The sequence below is a fragment of the Ovis aries genome, chromosome 14 (genome assembly GCF_016772045.2).
Source record: "Ovis aries strain OAR_USU_Benz2616 breed Rambouillet chromosome 14, ARS-UI_Ramb_v3.0, whole genome shotgun sequence".
Lineage (NCBI taxonomy): Eukaryota > Metazoa > Chordata > Mammalia > Artiodactyla > Bovidae > Ovis > Ovis aries.
Genome location: NC_056067.1, coordinates 38,184,898 through 38,205,559, shown reverse-complemented (window position 1 = coordinate 38,205,559; position 20,662 = coordinate 38,184,898). Strand labels below are relative to the sequence as shown.

Genomic DNA, 20,662 nt, shown 5'->3' with positions numbered 1-20,662 from the left:
AAACACGGTAAGAATAAGAAAATCTTAAAAGTAGTTGGAAAAGGAAGACACATAAACCAGCAAGAAAATAAAGACTAACAATTTCTGAGTTCTTTTCAAAATCAAAGAAGCTATAAACATGGAATATCTTGGGAGTTCCCTGGTGGTCCAGCGGTTAGTAGTCTGTGCTTTTATTGCCAAGGTCTGGGGTTCAATCCCTAATGAGGAAACTAAAGTCTGGCAAAAACTTGTGGCACAGCCAAAAAATAAATAAATAAAAGGAAGGGGGAATATCTTCAGTGTGCTGGGGGGTAGCCCTGTAAACTTAGAATTCTATGTCCAGAAAAAATATCCTTTAAGAGAAGAAAAATCACAGAAGATAGAAATGTGAATCTACAGGGGAGAAAATGGAGAGTATAAGAAATAGTATAAATGTGGGATGAATATATTTGTTTTTCTTATTTTTTTACCTCTTTAGAAGACAACTGACGTGTGTGTGTGTGTGTGTGTGCGCGCGCGTGTGGCTCTGCTGGGTCTTTGTTGCTGTCCTGGCTTTTTGCTTTTCTTCTAGTTGCATTGAGCGGGGACTTCTCATTATGGTGGCTTCTCTTGCTGCAGAGCACCCGCTTCGGGGAACGTGGACTAACAGTTGCAGCTCCCAGGCTCTAGAGCACAGGCTCACTAGTTGTGGCCCATGCGCTTCGCTGCTTTGTGGCATGCGGGATCCTCCCAGACCAGGGATTGAATCCGTGTCTCCTGTATTGCCAGGCAGACTACTTAGCACTGAGCTACCAGGGAAGCCCCACAGTTGACTTTTAAGAGAAAGTAAGTAAACTAAGGCTAAGACCCAAATCTGTTCCTGTTTTGAAAACTAAAGTTTCCCTGTAAAGCAGCCAAGTTCATTCTTTTACATATTGTGTATAGCTGATGGCTGAGTTGAGCATTTCAAACTACATGGCTCACCAAGGCAAAAACTATTTACTATCTGGACTTTTATAGAAAATACTAGCAAAACTAGTATCATTGTGTTGTGCAATCTGTAACTGCTGCTGCTGCTGCTGCTGGTAAGTCGCTGCAGTCGTGTCTGACTCTGTGTGACCTCATGGACTGCAGCCCACCAGGCTCCTCTGTCCATGGGATTTTCCAGGTAAGAGTACTGGAGTTGGGTGCCATTGCCTTCTCCTGCAACTTGTAACTACACAGGAGTAAAATGTTTGGTAGCAGCAGTACAAAGGTTAGGAGGAGGAACAGAGTACACTGTTGTAAAATAGTTCTATCATACAGGAAGTGGCAAACTTATTTCATGGTAGAATTTAAAAGGTTCAGTTCAGTTCAGTTCAGTCGCTCAGTCGTGTCCGACTCTTTGAGACCCCATGAATGCCAGGCCTCCCTGTCCATCACCAACTCCCAGAGTTCATTCAAACTCACGTCCATTGAGTTGGTGATGCCATCCAGCCATCTCATCCTCTGTTGTCCCCTTCTCCTCCTGCCCCCAATCCCTCCCAGCATCAGGGTCTTTTCCAATGAGTCAACTCTTCGCATGAGGTGGCCAAAGTATTGGAGTCTCAGCTTCAGCATCAGTCCTTCCAATGAACACCCAGGACTGATCTCCTTTAGGATGGACTGGTTGGATCTCCTTACAGTCCAAGGGACTCTCAAGAGTCTTCTCCAACACCACAGTTCAAAAGCATCAATTCTTTGGCACTCAGCTTTCTTCACAGTCCAACTCTCATATCCATACATGACCACTGGAAAAACCATAACCTTGACTAGATGGACCTTTTTTTGGCAAAGTAATGTCTCTGCTTTTCAATATGCTATCTGGGTTGGTCATAACTTTCTTTCCAAGGAGTAAGCGTCTTTTAATTTCATGGCTGCAATCACCATCTGCAGTGATTCTGGAGCCCAGAAAAATCAAGTCTGACACTGTTTCCACTGTTCCCCCATCTATTTCCCATGAAGTGATGGGACCAGATGCCATGATCTTCATTTTCTGAATGTTGAGCTTTAAGCAAACTTTTCATTCTCCTCTTTTACATTTATCAAGAGGCTTTTTAGTTCCTCTTCACTTTCTGCCATAAGGGTGGTGTCATCTGCATATCTGAGGTTACTGATATTTCTCCCAGCAATCTTGATTCCAGCTTGTGTTTCTTCCAGTCCACCGTTTCTCATGACGTACTCTGCACAGAAGCTAAATAAGCAGGGTGACGATATACAGCCTTGATGTATTCCTTTTCCTATTTGGAACCAGTCTGTTGTTCCATGTCCAGTTCTAACTGTTGCTTCCTGACCTGCATACAGATTTCTCAAGAGGCAGGTCAGGTGGTCTGGTATTCCCATCTCTTTCAGAATTTTCCACAGTTTATTGTGATCCACACAGTCAAAGGCTTTGGCATATATAACCCTAGAGCAACTACTAAAAAAATTAAACATATAAATTTGGCTAATCAGATAACAGAAAAGATAAAAATAGAAATATTGAAATAATCTCAAATAAGAGAGGAAAATAAAAAAGAAAAAAAAAACAGACGAAACAGAGAATTATACTACAAGCAGTTCATTTAAACCACCTATATTGATGACATAAATTAAATTAAATTAAATATAATATTAAATGTAAATGGTTAAACAAAAATCAGAGGCTGTCAGAATGAATAAAAAAGTAAAATTTAACTATATGCTATCTATAACAAATTCTAATTTAAATAGGAAGACATAGATTAAAAGGATGCATAAATATATAATATTCATATACTAGTCATGAGAAAATTGGCATGGCTATAGTAATCATCAGGCAAAATGACACCAGAATAAAGAATATTATCAGAAACAAACAGCGGCATTTCCTAATGATAAAAAGGTAAATTCATCAAGAAGACATACAAATCCTAAATATATGCGTACTTGATAAGAGAACCTCAAAATAAAGGATGGACAAATGGATAAATTTAAAAGAAGAAACAGTCAAATTTGCAAGTGTAATTGATGATTTCCATACTCTTTTCTGTATAGATAGAACAAGTAAATTGAAAGTCAAAAAAGTCCTTGAAACACAAAGGTGATTGATAAATAGTGGCTATTATTATTGTATTGTAAATACAGTTAATTATAGCTAATGAAGGGCGTCCCCAGTAACTCAATCATAAAGAATCTACCTTCAATGCAGGAGATGCAGGAGACATGGGTTCAATCCCTGCATCAGGAAGATCTCCTGGAGGAGAAATGGGAATCCACTTCAATATTCTTGCCTTGGAAATCACAGGGACAGAGGAGCCTGGCGGGCTAACGTCCATAGGGTTGCAAAGAGTCAGACCCAACTGAGTGACTGACATACACACACACAGACAGCTAATGAAAATTTTAAATAATAGAAACTCCTGTAACCTAAGTAGATGTAATAGGAGCCACTTGCTACAGTGGTCCAGGGATACAAATTGCTAAAGAAGCAAAGATTCTATCAAAAGAAAAACTATACCATGTTTGGGGCTAGAAACAGCAGTATCACTGATTAATAGCAGTATTTCCAATCATAATACAGACTTTATAAAATTATAAAAGCAAAACCTATGCATGCTACTTTTAAAATACTTGAGGCATCTAACACTGAATCTTAGAAATCAGAGTTGGAAAGCAGTACTTAACTTTATAGACAGAGATTATGCAGTATAGCTTCCTACTCTGATGATGACATTTAAACTTCAATAATCAATTCTTGGCATCAAATTTTTAGCCAAATATCACATTCTTGTTTTTTTATTTAAAAAATCAGTTTCAATGAGACATAATTTTCATATGGTAAAATTTATCCTTTTTGATTTTTATTTATTTTGACAAATTACCACAAAGCAACATTATTCGTCCCTATCATTTTTTGTAGTGAGAACAAATGATGTCTACTCTTTTAGCAATTTCAAGTATATAGTATATTATTGTTAACAATAGTCATCATGCTGTACATTCAGTCTCCAGAACTAACTCATTTCATAGCTGAATTGTTGCACCTTTGATCAATGTCCCCCCTTTTTCCCAACTCTAGTCTTTGGTAATCAACTTTCTACTCTGAGTAGGACTTAAAAAAAAAGATTCCATATATAAGTGAGATCATACAATATCTTTTGTGTCTGGCTTATTTCACTTAGTACAATATCCTCCAGAATCATCCATGTTGTCACATGGCAAGATTTCTGTCTTTTTTAAGGTGAACAAAATTCACTCTTCTTAAGTGAGGCAGGAGACCAGGGTTCAATCCCGGGGTTGGAAAGCTCCTCTGGAGAAGAGAATGGCAATACACTCCAGTATTCTTGCCTGGAGAATTCCATGGACAGAGAAGCCTGGCAGGCTATAATCTGTGGGGTCACAAAGAGTTAGACATGACTGAGTGACTAACAGTTCCATAAGTTTTGACCAATGTATTAAGTCATGAAACCACCAACACCATAAGCAAGGTACAGAATATTTCTATTACCTCTGATAATTCCTCCCAACCCTAATATGATCAATCTCCCCTTCTCACTTCTAGCTTCAGGCAAAGTCTGAATCATGCTTGGCTTGGAATGCCACATTAAGATTGTCAAGTCTTCATCTTAGGAGAAATGGGAAGCCTTAAGTTTCACAAACAGGACAGAAATAATTAGATTTGTGTTTTTTAAAAGCATCATCTTGGTTGTGATATGGAGAAGTGACTGTCAGAAGAAAGAATGTAGGAAAAACAGAAAATCCTGCAGTAGATCAAATGAAAGATGATAGTAACTTGACTTAGGGTGGTAGTAACGGATACAGAGGGCTTCCCTGACAGCTCAGTTGGTAAAGAATCTGCCTGCAATGCAGGAGACCCTGGTTCAATTTCTGGGTCAGGAAGATCTGCTGGAGAAGGGAAAAGCTACCCACTCCAGTATTCTTGGGCTTCCCTTGTGGCTCAGCTAGTAAAGAATTCGCCTGCATTGCTGAAGACCTGGGTTCAATCCCTGGGTTGGGACAATCCCTTGGAGAAGGGAAGAGCTACTCACTCCAGTATTCTGGCCTGGAGAATTCCATGAACTAGGGAAAAGCTACCCACTCCAGTATTCTGGCCTACAGAGTTCCATGGACTATACAGTCCATGGGGTTGCCAAGAGTCGGACATGTCTGAGTGACTTTGCAGTCCTCACTAGAATAGTGGTGAGGATCCCCGCCTGTCATGCAGGAGACCAGGGGTTAGATTCCCTGACAGTGAGGCAACACGCCCTTGTGCTTGCTTTGGCAGACATACACGATTTCCCTGGTGGCTTAGATGGTAAAACATCTGTCTGCAATGCAGGAGACCCAGGTTCAATCCCTGGGTTGGGAAGATCTCCTGGAGAAGGAAATGGCAACCCACTCCAGTATTCTTGCCTGGAATTCCTGATGGACAGAGGAGCCCGGCAGGCTATAGCAAAGAGTCAGACACAACTGAGTGACTTCACTTTCACTTTCATACTAAAATTGGAATGATACAGAGAAGATTAGCATGGCCCCTGCACAAGGATGACACGCACATCTGTGAAATAGTCCATATTTTTGGCGCTTCCCTCATAGCTCAGTTGGTAAAGAATCCACCTGCAAGGCAGGAGACCCTGGTACAATTCCTTGGTCCCGACAATCCACTGGAGAAAGGACAGACTGCCCACTTCAGTATTGATAGAAGTGGTTAAATTTAAGATATTTGTAAAGTAAAATTAACAGAACTTGAATTGAACATGGACTGGAGGTTCAAAAAAGGATTCTTATATTTCTTCAATTGATTATATAGTGAAGCCATTTTGAAAAGGTAAGGAATGAAAGACAAAAGGAGTGGGAATTTGAAGATGATGAGTACAGTTTTGGACATGTTGCTTTGGGATTATGATTAGAAATATCAAGGAGAACAGAAATCTTGACTACAGATAGAAATTTAAGAATAAAAGGCCAAAAAAAAAAAAAATTAAAGGCAGATAACTGAAGCCTGGGTAGGGATGAGATCTTCTAAGAGAAAGAACATTTTTCAATTTAAGTAAAAATTAAAAAAAAAAGAGCAATTAATTTTAATGCCTTTTAGAGAAAAGGGCACATGTAATGTACCAAATTCTCATCAGCCTTCTGATGTCAAACACAATAATCATCATTTTAATGCATTATCCTAACGGACTATCATAATCACCTTATGGGATAGGTACTATCATTATTCTCATGTTACATATGAAGAAGCTAAGGAGACTCTCTGTGACCCCATGGACTGTAGCACACCAGGCTCTTCTGTCCATGGGATTTTCCAGGCAAGAAGACTGGAGTGGTTTGCCATTTCCTTCTCTTGGGGATCTTCTCGACCCAGGGATCGAACCCATGTCTCCTGCATTGGCAGACGGATTCTTTACCATCTGAGCCACCAAGGAAGCCCTTTAGAGAGAATAAGCATTGCATATTTATAGTAATAATGTAGGAACAAATGATGAAACTTTGAAACAAACTATGAGTAGAAAAAAGATTTCAAGAAAATCAAAAGAGTTTAGTGGTTTGTCCAATGACACAGAAATTAATCTCCTGCTCAGTTAGCTGAAATTGTTTCATGTTATACAAGTATCATCTGCAACAAGATGTTATCCAACATTAACTCTGTTTAAGAACTGGTTTCAGTTTGGCTCACAAGAAGGAATACTTTCTAGAAAGTCATCAGTGTCAACAGACAGTTTTCTTGGGTTATATGAAACCCAGTTTACTAGACTCAACAAGGATGACAGCCAGAGAAGGAAAGTTTACTGAGTGATAAGAATTTATAAATAAAAAGGATCTAGGAAAGGCTTCTAAGTAGATAGCCTTGGGTATTATCCCTTAATCAAGAAATTTTGTTTTATGTCTATAGTCTTTTTTATGCATGTGGTTTTATGTTTGCAATTGTTGATATGATGAGGTCCCCAGGAAGTTTTACAGTGAGTGGAGTCAAGTTAGGTAAAGACATGAGCTTTAAAGTCAAAGGTTCTTTAAACATCTTTATTCCTGGACCCTGCAAACAAGCTTAATAAGTTAGATTTTAAAATGAAAATAATGAGCAAAATGGGCTTCCCCACAGCAATGCAGGAGACCTGGGTTCGATTCCTGGGTAGGGAAGATTCCCTAGAGGAGGAAATGGCAACCTACTCTAGTATTCTTGCCTAGAGAATCCCATGGACAGAGAAACCTGGTGGGCTACAGTCCATGGGGTTGCAAAGAGTTGGACATGACTGAGTGACTATGCACTGAATAGAAAAAGTATTTCTACTATTAGCAATAAGAGTGCTTTGGAACCTAGCGGAATGGGGAGAATGCAATGTCTCTGAAGAGCAGGAATGCCAGTTTCCTGATCAGATATGAACTTTTAGTCTGTCATGGGAACACAACAAAGTGATCTTTCTTCCCTTACAGATGTTCATCTCTCAGTGACGACCCAAACAAACAACCTTGTCACTTCACTGAACTGCAGTGTAGCTTACAGTCTAAACCTCCACGTAATTTTACCTTCTGGATATAATATGAGATTTTTATTTTACTTTAGTCATTTGCAGTTGAAATGACTTGGGTGCCATATGGATGACTGGTACCTTACTAGAATGCCCTAAAACATGCTGTGTCAGGCTAAGTTGGATTTTTAGGTTATAATATGCCTGACAAAATAAAAGTATTATATAATATTTAATATTCAAGATATTTAAGTCATTTCATAAACAGGTAGACATGACTGAAGCAACTGAGCACAAAAATACCCATCTGAACAACAGAGACACTGAGTCTTCAAGTCAGTCTCCAGATTAGAAATTCTTGGATAAGGTTCTTTAAACTTCTTTATGCCCAGACCCTGCATACAGGAAGAGCCAAGTGTAAGTTATCTTTTTTTTAAAATAATATTTGACTGTGTGGATCACAATATACTGTGGAAAATTCTGAAAGAGATGGGAATACCAGACCACCTGACCTGCCTCTTGAGAAACCTATATGCAGGTCAGGAAGCAACAGTTAGAACTGGACATGAAACAACAGACTGGTTTCAAATAGGAAAAGGAATACATCAAGGCTATATATTGTCACCCTACTTATTTAACTTCTATGTAGAGTACATCATGAGAAACGCTGGGCTGGAAGAAGCACAGGCTGGAATCAAGATTGCTGGGAGAAATATCAATAAGCTCAGATAAGCAGATGACACCACCCTTATGGCAGAAAGTGAAGAGGAGCTAAAAAGCCTCTTGATGAAAGTGAAAGAGGAGAGTGAAAAAGTTGGCTTAAAGCTCAACATTCAGAAAACTAAGATCATGGCATCTGGTCCCATCACTTCATGGGAAATAGATGGGGGAACAGTGGAAACAGTGTCAGACTTTATTTTTCTGGGCTCCAAAATCACTGCAGATGGTGATTGCAGCCATGAAATTAAAAGATGCTTACTCCTTGGAAGGAAAGTTATGACCAATCTAGACAGCATATTCAAAAGCAGAGATGTGACTTTGCCAACAAAGGTCCATCTAGTCAAGGCTATGGTTTTTCCAGTGGTCATGTATGGATATGAGAGTTGGACTGTGAAGAAAGCTGAGTGCCAAAGAATTGATGCTTTTGAACTGTGGTGTTGGAGAAGACTCTTGAGAGTCCCATGGACTGCAAGGAGATCCAATCAGTCCATTCTAAAGGAGATCAGTCTGGGTGTTCATTGGAGGGATTGATGCTAAAGTTGAAATTCCAATACTTTGGCCACCTCATGCGAAGAGTTGACTCATTGGAAAAGACCCTGATGCTGGGAGGGATTGGGGGCAGGAGAAAAAGGGGACGACAGAGGATGAGATGGCTGGATGGCATCACTGACTCGATGGATAAGAGTTTGAGTGAACTCTGGGAGTTGGTGATGGACAGGGAGGCCTGGGATGCTGCGATTCATGGGGTCGCAGAGTCGGACACGACTGAGCAACTGAACTGAACTGAACAAATAGATATTGCATAAAGATTAAACAAGTAGGGCAATAATAGTAATTAGAGAGCACAGCTAAATTTAAATAATGATAATTAATTGTAAATACTTTCTTGCTTGCTTATTATGTGATTGATGAATATATGTATTTCAGTTGTAGACTCTGAATTTAAGTATTATTATTCCCATGTTTACAGTAGGGAAACTAAGGTTTATGGATGTTTACTCACACTCACAAAGCCAGTAGGAAATCAAGCTGACCTAACTCCAAAGTCCAGTCTTTTAACTGATATGTTTTGCTGCTTCCTAACTATAACCCATTAATACTGACGATTTTTCAACTCTATCTCTACCATAGGTAGACATCTAAATATCAACTACACAGATTCAGAATTCTTGTTGGAAAAACTGAGTTAATATTCTTTAGATAGACTATTCTTTTCTTGTAGCCTTATAGCATGGTGTCTTAAGAAAGGGGAAATGAAAATGTGAGATAAAGAAAAGAGAGAAGGAAAACGCCAAGGATTATAAGAGAAAATATATGATTTAGAGATCACATCCATTTTGTGGACTAGGATAAAGTTAGAACAGTACGCAAAGAGGTTGCTTCAAAGCAAACTCAAAAGGAAAAGATTTTCATCTATAGGGGAGGAGAAAAGGAAAAGGAAAGGAAAAAGGTTTATCAGAGAAGAGAATGTTACTTTGGGTTTAATTTCAGCTTTTTTTTAATTAAGAGGAGAAATAAATGCATTCCTGTTCCAGAAATGAAACACCAGTAATTTTTTTTCCTTTCCATATGTAGAAAAGAATATTGACACAACATGAAACATGGTGGAATAACCTTACAACACTGTATTAAAAAAATAACAATCAATGTCCCCTCTTAAAAATATGAGATGCTTGAACGCAATTGAGATTATTACTTTCTTAGAATTGCATAATTCATTGAAATTTAAAACAATATTTTTTAAGAAATGTATGTATTGTACTATTGGCATTAATTGCAATTTTCTAGTCTTTTGGGAAGAGTAGAGCTTTAAAAAGGTTAAATTCCATCTTTCTCCACTCCCTGAACCAGCTTCTCAAACCCCCATTACCAAGTCAGGCTCTGAAACCAGGAAGAAAGACCTTTTCTTGCAACCTGCTGAAGAGCGCCCTCTAGTGTTATTTTTCAAATGAAATGTGCTCATATCATTTTTTTTCATGAATTGTACTGTTTATATTGGACTTTAGGTTTTCTTTGGAATGTGGGCCAGAAAAATAAGTGATGCTTTAGAACAATTTTCTGGCTTGTAACGCCATATAACTGATACTATCATAATATATTAAGGAGTGAGAAGGTTTTCTTTTTTAAACTTTTATGAAATGAGATACATCTATTTTTAAAATAACAGACTTTTAAAGAAAATAATTTGCAAAAATTTTTCACAGTACCAATAAAAAGAGGAGCTAGTTTTCTCAGATAGAAGTTAACAGTGACAATAATAGATTCTCTCAACCTCTCAATCTCTGGAAACTTATCTACTTAGGCTGGTGGTATCCTAAAACTTAAAAAAAAACATTTGTTTGTGTTTAACTTTTTATTTCTGATGATATATAGTAAAAATGTTCAATCAAAATCCAAAAGGGGAAACACAGAAAAACAAATTACCTGACTATGAGTATACTTTTAAATTCCAGGAAAAAGAAAGCATGAGATAATCTAAAAGGCAGTATTAAATAATGGCAATATTTTCCTTTAAACAGTTTTGACACAAGCAGAGAGAAATTTAAAGGAGTGAAGGAAATCATTGTTTTCATTTTCTAATACATACCAAGTAATTTGAACCATGAGCAATTTCATTAACTATCACTTTATCTTGGGTGTAATGTTTTCCATATTAAAAAAAAACGTATGCACGATGAATTAAACCAGAGCATGAAGAACTAAAGGACTAATAAGCAGGTTAAGCATGTACATGTGTGTGGTATGTCCATGTATGTATGCTTGTTTATGTACTGATGTCAACCTGTTTAATAAACTGAGGGTCAATTAGCCACCTGGCCCAGGACATGGGTAAATATAAGATCTCTGAAATTGCATTCTGGTGAATGAGGAATAAAAGAACACTGAGGGGAACAGTCGTAGATCTATTAGTTTTGTTTCCTTTTTAAATTTTGTTTCATTTTTTTTGGTGGGAGGAGGTATGTTATTCTGCATTGTTCACATTCAATAAGTTTAAATGTGCATGTAAAAAGGATTAAAGAAAATATGTTAAATAAACTTTAAAAATTGTGAATCACTATGTTCTACTCTGAAATCTACATACTATTGAGAATCAACTATGCCTCAATAAAAAATGTTAAATAATACCAATTCAAAAATATAAGTGGTAAAAATAAAAGGTAATGTGTCTTAATATTTCTAGAATAGGACAAGGTTTAGAGATGAAATATTCTTAAAACACAGCCTTCAAATACTTGTGTTATCTAAATCTTTGAACAATGTCCAATCAGAAAAGAGTTCTAACAAAGAGATGACAGCATTAGACAGAGAAATGGGTATAAACAGACCATGACAGATTAAAAAACCTCTGGGTTCTGTTTCTGTTCCTGACTCACCATTGATCTTGACAAAGTTAGTGATCACCACAGTGATTCAGTTTCTCCATCAAACAGAGGCAATAATTCTTGCCAGAAACCACACAGGAATGTTGATAATGGGAGGGTTAGTGTGACAATGTATAGAACTTAAGGAATGTTACTGTGCTATGAGCACTTTTGGAAAATATCTTGCTCTTTTGCTACCCCCACAAAAGTTTAAGAAGATAAAAGATGTATAAAACATTAAGTTAAATTCTGCATAGCATCTTCATTTCCATTTATCTTGATCATTTCTTCAATGTGTCATTTTTATTACTTATTTGTTAATATTTTTATGCCTAGGAATTTCTAATTCATTTCTATCTTATTTGCCTTATTTTGAGTCTTCTATTTATAAAAAACAATGATTTATTCTTGTCTGAGTTTCTCCCTTCCCTCATTGTATTGATATGTTTTGGTACTTGGCTCTTTTCTTTCTACTATCCATTTCTACATTATTCAATTATAATAAAAGCAACCTTAACAATGACCTAGCACTTAATACATGTGAAAGTGCTTTGTAAACAAACTATTATCTTATTTCATGTATTTACTCAAGCTAATCTCAATCAGAAAAACTGTTGATAATTTATATTATTTCTATATAGGAAAATGTTCACCCTGTCAGTTTGAAAGAGGAAATAACCAATGACATAATAAACCAACAATAAACATTATTATAATTTTTCATAGATTTTTCTGGCAAATAATAGCACAGATACTTCAGAAATATTTCAAGTTATAAAATACATATTTATCTCAATTTATCAAATGATGTAGCTTACATTTATAATCTCAGGATAAAAAAATAAAAGTATTTCACACTTCTGTTTTCAACTCTATTACTTTTGATTGGATAACAGTAGAAATCACTTCACATATATAAAATATGGAAACGAGTTATTTCACTGTGCTCTTGGAATGATTAATTATGCTTTTACATAAGAACAAAAGCTATGTGAACATATGGTATTATTACTTTAATACAGGTAATTCATTGTAGTATGCAATAGCCGTATATAGACCAAAAATAATCACCTACTATATACAATAAAATAAAGCCCTCACTGAAACTGGAGAAATGTCTCTTTCTGTCCCTAATTAGTTTTTAATAAATGATACATAATAAGTGGCAACATTTTAATTTATCACAGTTTAGGCATAGTCCTTCAATGGGGGATGGGAGTGTATGAACTCTGGCAGCTGTGAAAGCTGTTTTCACCTAGCCTGTGAAAACTTCTCTGTTAGAAGGCATTGTTCTCAAAGTTTGAAAAGGTGCAGGCTCTCATCAGGTCATTTCAGGTAGGTGGTGTGGCTAATAGAAAGTAGTCCCTATATAGCACAAAGTTCTCACTACAGATAAATTGTCTGTTTTTGGTCTGAATCACTTAGTATTAGTTTTAAATCACAGATACACAGGCACAAACAGAGTTTTACTGAAATTAACACATAGAGTAGTATGTAGCCTTTTTCACTTCACAGATGTGAGAAATACATTTATATTACTAGTTTTGATTATTTTCAAAGCTGATTTTTGGTTCCCTGACATTAAATTCTACAAACTAGGCCAATTTAATTTTTTCATGATATATTTCAATAGACTAGAAAACCTGGTGGTATTTGTGTTCTAAGGATCCAGATGGTATTTATTTTCTATACCTGGCTCCTGCTTAAGTGCAACAGCGGATTAGTAAAGATAAAAAGATACATTATAACCATAAGCATTTAACAAGGATCTAACAGTTGTATTCTACTTATTGTAGGAGGAATATTTGTGCTCCTCTTTTACTAAAAGTCTCATCTAGACCTGCCTAAGAAATAAAGCAGGTGAGAAGATGGGTTTTATCAAGATTTAACCAACAAATGGCCTAATATGTTCAGTAAATGCACCCCTACCTCCATGCTCCCATTTGCCATAATCCATTGCTTTAATAACATACTGCCAGCATTCATGTACTTCTGCATGTGAAGATAAGGACTTGCATCATCTTGGATTAAAACAATACTGAAGGAAAGCAATTGTTTCCTCTCAAAAGTGTAGAACTGAAATATACTCAGGTTAAAATCAACCATTTCCACATCACCATGGTTAAGGAAAATTTTATTCTTTTATTTGTTCTAAAGAAAATTTAAAGTAGATCTTCTACAGAGAATTTTCCCCTCATTGGATCAATCTGTGAGTGCCTTTGTTCTCAAACAGTATGCTTTCCTTATGCTGAAATTTTTGAGCAAAGCTCCACTATGAGGAGTTAGATTTAGAAAGTTTAATTTTCTTTATAATCAGTACAAGTGTACCTCTTTCCATTCATTCTCTATGGAGCTAAACACACACACACACACACACACACACACAGAATGTATCCTTTTCATAAAGTGGGTTTCATATGATCCTTTTTAATCATATAAAGCTAGACCACCTTCTACTGTACTTTAGATGCAAGCCATCACATCCCTACAAAAAACAGGTTATCTTTATATAGTAAGTGTACTTAATAGTATTATGCCTTGACACTCCTTCATATTGCTCATGTGTTCAGATACACACATGCACATACTCTCACACACACAAAAACTCCATTTCTATTAAGTCAAATTCATCTAACATTGCATAGTATGGTTGGTATTTCTATATCTTTTCCTCCTTTAAATGTGACTAGCTATTTACACCCTAACAATTCTGGTACAGAGCTGATTTAGCATTTTTATTGGAATGTGAACGCTCTTAAAAGAAGAAAAAATCTAATCAGGCAGAAGAGATAGAAAACTTGCTGAATTTTCTCTCACCCCCCTAACACCCCCCTGAATCCTATCAAAAGCACATCTTCCATTCATTGCTTCCCGGTGTCATTATGACAAGCGGCTACAAATCAATAGCAGAGGAAAAGGCAGGACCAACCCGCACTCACCAAGTGATAAAGATTCACTCTCAGCCTCGATTTGCTAATAGCCCATAATAGCAGCCATTGGCGCCCTGCATTAAATCATACATTTCACTCTGCGTTTATTATGGGATTTTTAAAACTCCTCACCAAATTGGATTTTCTCGATGGTCTCTAATTTCCACATTTATCATTTAAAATTAAACTCCTCTGTGGAGAGGGGGAATAGAGAAGAAGAAAGTAGAGAAAGGCCAGAGAATACTGTGTTTTTTCTTTTAACCCCCCCTTTTTTTTATGAAAACCCATAAATAATACCAGGTATCCCAGTCATAAGCAGCAGGGTTTTTAATCTATAAGAAAATTCTAGAAATTGGGCTGGAATGCTTTGTATGTACCAGTCTAATAAATGAAGATGACAATTAAAAGCAGGTTTTAAACAAAAGGAATTTTGGTGAAAAAATTTTCAGTAATGCTGTACAGAGGTGAATTGCAAAAGCAATGGAAAATAAGTTAGTGTTACATTATGCAAATACTCCAAGAAGTTGTAAAGCGAGTGCTCAGCAAATATAGTATTCTAGTTTTTTTAAAACTATATTTATCTTATTTCAAAGCTCAGTGACAGACAAAAAATACAAATTCATTTATGGGTTTCTAATTATGTAACAGTTTGCTTAACTATGTATAACATTCTCAGTTTAAAAAAGTATTTTACAATTTCATGGAATCCAGTAGCAAAGCTGCCTCTTGACTGCTACAGCAAACCCCCAAACAAGTTCTTCAGTCTCCTATAGATACCCTGAAACAATGGAATCAACCCATGGGAACTGAAATCACTACAAATTTAAGCATACATAATGTCTTTGGATAAAATGTTTCTTATTCTCTGAATATAAAAAATGAAAATTAAATTTCATGTCTATAGCGTAAATCGAAACGGCTATATTTCCTCAAGCCTGCATGGTTGAGACGTAGTATGACCTAGTTTTAACTATATTACCGGCAGGACCCAAAGACTTAAGAAGGGAACTAATCAGTCCATATTCAGAGATGCTTGAAAAGGCTAGAGGTTTAATGAAAGCTTGAATGATTCTCTGATTTTTTGTTCCTTTTGGAGATTTCCTCAGCAATAAAATCCATCTACATCATTTTCCTTAAGAAACAGACAAATGACCTTTTAAAACAGAGTGTTTGAAGCAGAGTTTAAAACTTCAGCTACTTTATAATAATACTTCATTTCATCTTCACAGGCCCTCTTTTCTTTTAGAATTTTGTCACTGATAAAAATTTTTTAAACCTTTTTCAGTGATCCTGTTTTTGTATGATGTGTGGCTAAAGAAGATTTTACATTTTTAAATGATTAAAAATAAAAAGATAATATTAATAACATAAAAATATATGAAATTCACACTTCAATGCCCATAAATATTAATAGTTTAAAAAATACAGTCACACTCTTTTGTCTAAATACTAGCTATAGCTGCTTTCATGCTACAACAATAGAGCTGAGTAACTGGGGTAGAAATTCATATGGCATAAAATCTAGAATATTTACTATCTGGCTCTTCACAGAAGAAGTCTGCTAACCTCTGCTGAAAAGTGTTCCATTGTGTAACTATGCCACAATATTATCCATTTTGTTTCTGAATAACATTTGGACTGTTTCTGGTATTGACTATTATAAATACATGCTACAAAATTCTAGAACATGTCTTTTGTGAGCATACACATACCTAGGAGTAGAACTGCTGGGTGTAAGGTATGTATATATTCAGTTTTATAGTTGTTGCTGAGCAGTTTTCCAGTGCTTTTTATTAGTGTACACTCCTACCAGCAGCGCATGGAAATTCCAATTTCTTTTTTTCTCTCCAACTTTTGGTATTTTAGCTATTCTTGTTCCCCTCCCCCCTTTTATTGGTCTTCATCGTGGCCTGTGGGCTTTTCTAGTTGTGGCATGCAGGATTAGTTGTCCCGTGGCATGTGCAATCTTAGTTCCCCAATCAAGGATAGAACCCTATTGGAAGGTGGATTCTTAACGACTAAACAACCAGGGAAGTCTCATTTGTTCTTTTGATATGTATCTCCCTTATGTCTAATAAGGCTGAGAGTACTTTCTCATATGTTAATTGCCATTTAAATATTCTCTTTTTTGAAGCAGCTGTTTTAATCTTTATCTATTTTTCTACAGGGTTGCATGACTTTTTGTTATTGAATTGTAGGAGTTATTTATATATTATAGTCACAAGTGTTTTGTCAGGTTATCTTCTGTAAATATCTTCTTGGTTGTGGTATGCCTTCTTATTCTTCTTAAGGGTGTCTTTTGATGAACAGAAGTTTTTAATCTTGATGTAGTCTGGTGAATCCTTTTTTTATTTGCAGTTAGCACTCTGTGCTTTAAGAAATATACCCTATTACAAGAAGATTGTGAATTTATTTGGATTTTTCATTTGTATTAATAGGTCATTTGTGAATAATGACAATTTTATTTTTTTCTGATGCTTATTTCTTATTGTACTAGCTAGGAACTACAGTACAATGATGAATAGAAATGATGAATGGTGAGTATCTTTGACTTTTATAGATTTTCTTAATCAGGTTAAAGAATTTCCTTTCTGTTCCTAGTTTTTATTATGAATGGTTACTAAAATTTATCAAAGACCAAAAAACTTATAGAGATGACCATGTGATTCTCTTATTATTTTTCTGTTAATATGGTGAATTACATTGATTAATTTCAAAATGTTAAAAACTCCCCATTCATTCCTGGAATACACTTGATTCATAATAATTTTTCTACATTACTGGATTCAATTTGCTGGCATTTGTTTAAAATTTTTATATCTATATTCATGGGAAAGATCAATTTGCAATTTTCTCATGGTAATCTTGTGTGGTTTAATACCAACTTTCTTGTATATTTAAAAAGTTTCTGGTGAAATTGCAAGAGCTACTTTTGGCAAACGGCAAACTTTAGTGGAAATTCAGGCTGCTGTCCTTTATTATAATGGCACAAGGAACTCTGATACTTACGAGTTTTTCATACTCTGCTGTATGTTCCTTTAAGTTTCATGACTCTCTCTTCCTGAGTACTTGCTTCTATTATACCAGCTTTTGAAGATTCATCTTAAGTTCCTAAATTTTATTTTACTTCTCCCTCTGGTGAATTTAAGGGTTCACAATAAGAATTTTTTTGTCCACAATTATGTATTAGGCTGGTACTATCTGCAAGAAAAGGTATTATGGGAAGTTAAAAGGAGTAGAACTTAAATTCTCTGCCCTCAGTGAGTTTAGAATGAAGTAAATTAAATCAGCCTCTTAAAAAATTTCAAATTACAGAATAATCTTTAATTAAATTTCATTCAAATTCATGAAGCTTTAAAAAAATGACTTCTATTACAATGGGGAAAACAAGTTAATGAAAGAAAAATTAGAATTAAAGAAAAGCACAAAGATGGTGCAAAATTACTTGTAGTCACACCAAGAAATATAACCATTAACTAGCATTTAACGGCTTCCCAGGTGGCTCAGCAGTAAGGAATCTGCCTGCCAGTGCAGGAGCCGCAGGAGGCTCAGGTTTGATCCCTGGGTGAAGAGGATTCCCTGGAGGAGAGTATAGCAACCCACTCCAGTATTCTTGCCTAGGGAATCCTATGGACAGAGGAGCCTGGCAGGCTACAGTCCATAGGGTTGCAAATAGTCAGACACGACTCAGGATGAACACATGCACACTAACATTTAAATTTTGTTGAAAATTAGATAATCTTCAATGTGTTCATCCTCATATTTCCTGTATAGTAGACAATTCCATAGTTAGTATATCCTATTAATCTCACCTGTACATAATTTGGACATACATTGGAAGGACTGATTCTGAAGCTGAAACTCCAATACTTTGGCCACCTGATGTGATGAACCGACTTATTTGAAAAGACCCTGATGCTGGGAGGGATTGGGGGCAGGAAGAGAAGGGGAAGACAGAGGATGAGATGGTTGGATGGCATCACTGACTCAATGGACATGAGTTTAAGTAAGCTCTGGGAATTGGTGATGGACAGGGAGGCCTGGTGTGCTGCAGTCCCTAGGGTCACAAAGAGCTGGACACAACTGAGCGACTGAACTGACTGAACTGAACTGTACATACTTTTTGTTCTATTTAGTAGTATTAAAAAAACCTTTTTAAAGATAAATTTAGAAGAATAACTTCTATAGTTTATACTACTATAAAACAAGTACAAAAATTAGGAAAAAAATTTAAATGTGTGAAATGAAACTTCCCTCTCTTTCTCAGCCAATCAGATATGACACTATACCTTTGCTCCCAATTCAGAAAGCTTCTATTATCTGTTTGGTAGGTCCAGTATCTCGCCACATCTCTACATTTAAAATATCCTCCCCTCTGATACATGACAAATTAAAAGCTGTTAGGATTTGTTTTTGTGCAAAAAATAATTTTAAATTTCTTGTATAATAATGAAGTACAGAATTGCTATCTCAGAGCTGATTTACCATAATGGTAAAGGGCACAGGCTTTGGTGAGTTGGAAACCTGGCACTACCACTCACAAATTAATTACATTCTCTGTTCCTCAGTTACTCATCTATAAAACGGAAGAAATATTGGTGATGACCTCATGGAGTTGTTATTAGGATTAAGTAAGTTGAGACAAGTGAAGGACTGTTGGGTACATAATAGGTGCTCAGTAAATGTCAGCTTTGCATAGGCAAGCTAAAAGCCCATTCATTTAAAATACATATAAGGAACAGCTACACTTACTGTTATCAAATTGAAAAACCTCCTTCAGTTTGCCCCCACTGGCATTCCTCTTTTCTTTAGTCCCGAAGAGTGTCTTTTTAAACTAGTTCATTTCTGTTCTTGCTGTTTCCTGTCATTATTTTCTGACTTATTCCTGAAACAATGAAAAAGTCCTCTGCTTTTAAAATTTATTTCTAAAAGCTTACTTCTATTATAAAGTCTCTATCTGAGCTAACACCACTTGATTTAAGTGGCTAAAAGCTGGAACTGAAGAAATGAGGACAAGGGACACATTAAAACTGGTAGCACTGTCAGGAGTTTTCCTAGTTTTCTCTTTTGTTTGGCTAATCTAGAATTCACAGAGAATAGTCTATATCTGTTCAATTAAAGGATCAATGAAAGAGTTGGCAATAAAAGTTTATCAGTCTGAGTTATACCATTAAATATGGAAGAAATTAAAATGAACTTAAAAATGCAGGCTGGGAGTGAGGAAGAATTTTAATAAAAATCCAAAATCCTAAACAGCTTTTTTGAGGTTGTGATGCTTTATGTCATCGAACGAGACATTGAGAGATGAGAGTGAACCAGTTTTAGGTCTTAAAATATGAGAATAGAGGCTTTCTTCAATCTGCATGCAACGGTTTGACACGGTTGCAATTACAACTTAAGTACTACACAGTATGTGTTAATTTCTTTACTAAACTGCACTGTTATTTTGTAAAACATTAATTCTGTAAAACATTCAAAGGCAGTCAAGGTTATGGGTTTTCTTAAGATGTCTGCGTATTAATAAAAGAAGGAGTTATAATGGGATAAGGAAGCTTTAATTATGGCCTGGGTTGTCACACTCTGAGTGCCAGCTTTAGACAATCACTCTTTTTTTTGTGGGCTCCACATAGTGGCCTCACCTTTTCTTTTTTTCTAAACTGTTTCAGTATCTGAAGTATCCTGTGGTTTATTGATTCTTATAACCACACACTCTGGCACCAACGTTCATCACTTGTGTTTCTCCTGACTCTTGCCTCTTGAGGAGAATGAAAGGTGGAAAATGTGACACAATAGTCTCAAATTGGATGACTCAGTTTAAATACCAAACAAGAAAGAAAGTGTCTTAAACCACCACTAGAAACATTTTCCTTTCAAATGGAATTGATCTTGAAACCTAGTTTAATCCAGCAAATAGGTAAAGAATAACAGAGGTAGGTGCTTTCAGGACATATTGTGGCATGTCAGAGCTCAGTCTTCTATAGGATGACAAAAACGTTTTATTTCTTTAGTTTTTTGTTGATCTTATTCAAGCTTCATTTTATCCAGTAGCTATCAATTCTCACCTGGATGAAATATTGCCACTTAGATTTTAATCCTTTACTATCCTTTAAGTTAGCCTTTTAATTAAATATTTACAGAAATGTTCTCTCTTCAATACAAAATTCTTTCACATACATGTATCTTTTACAAGTCATTTCCCCCCTCAAGACAAGGATCTACCACAAGTGTCATCTTCTATCTAAAA

The 20,662-nt window shown here is 36.0% G+C and overlaps 1 protein-coding gene and 1 non-coding gene across 2 annotated transcripts in view; one reads left to right on the top strand and one right to left on the bottom strand.

Moving 5' to 3' along the window:
- Positions 1 to 20,662, bottom strand: part of PMFBP1 (polyamine modulated factor 1 binding protein 1) — a 475,252-nt gene that overhangs the window by 328,288 nt on the left and 126,302 nt on the right. The gene's annotated exons all lie outside the window — the stretch shown is intronic.
- Positions 5,409 to 5,516, top strand: LOC114118149 (U6 spliceosomal RNA). The gene has a single exon (XR_003591692.1). It is a non-coding gene; the product is annotated as a U6 spliceosomal RNA (small nuclear RNA).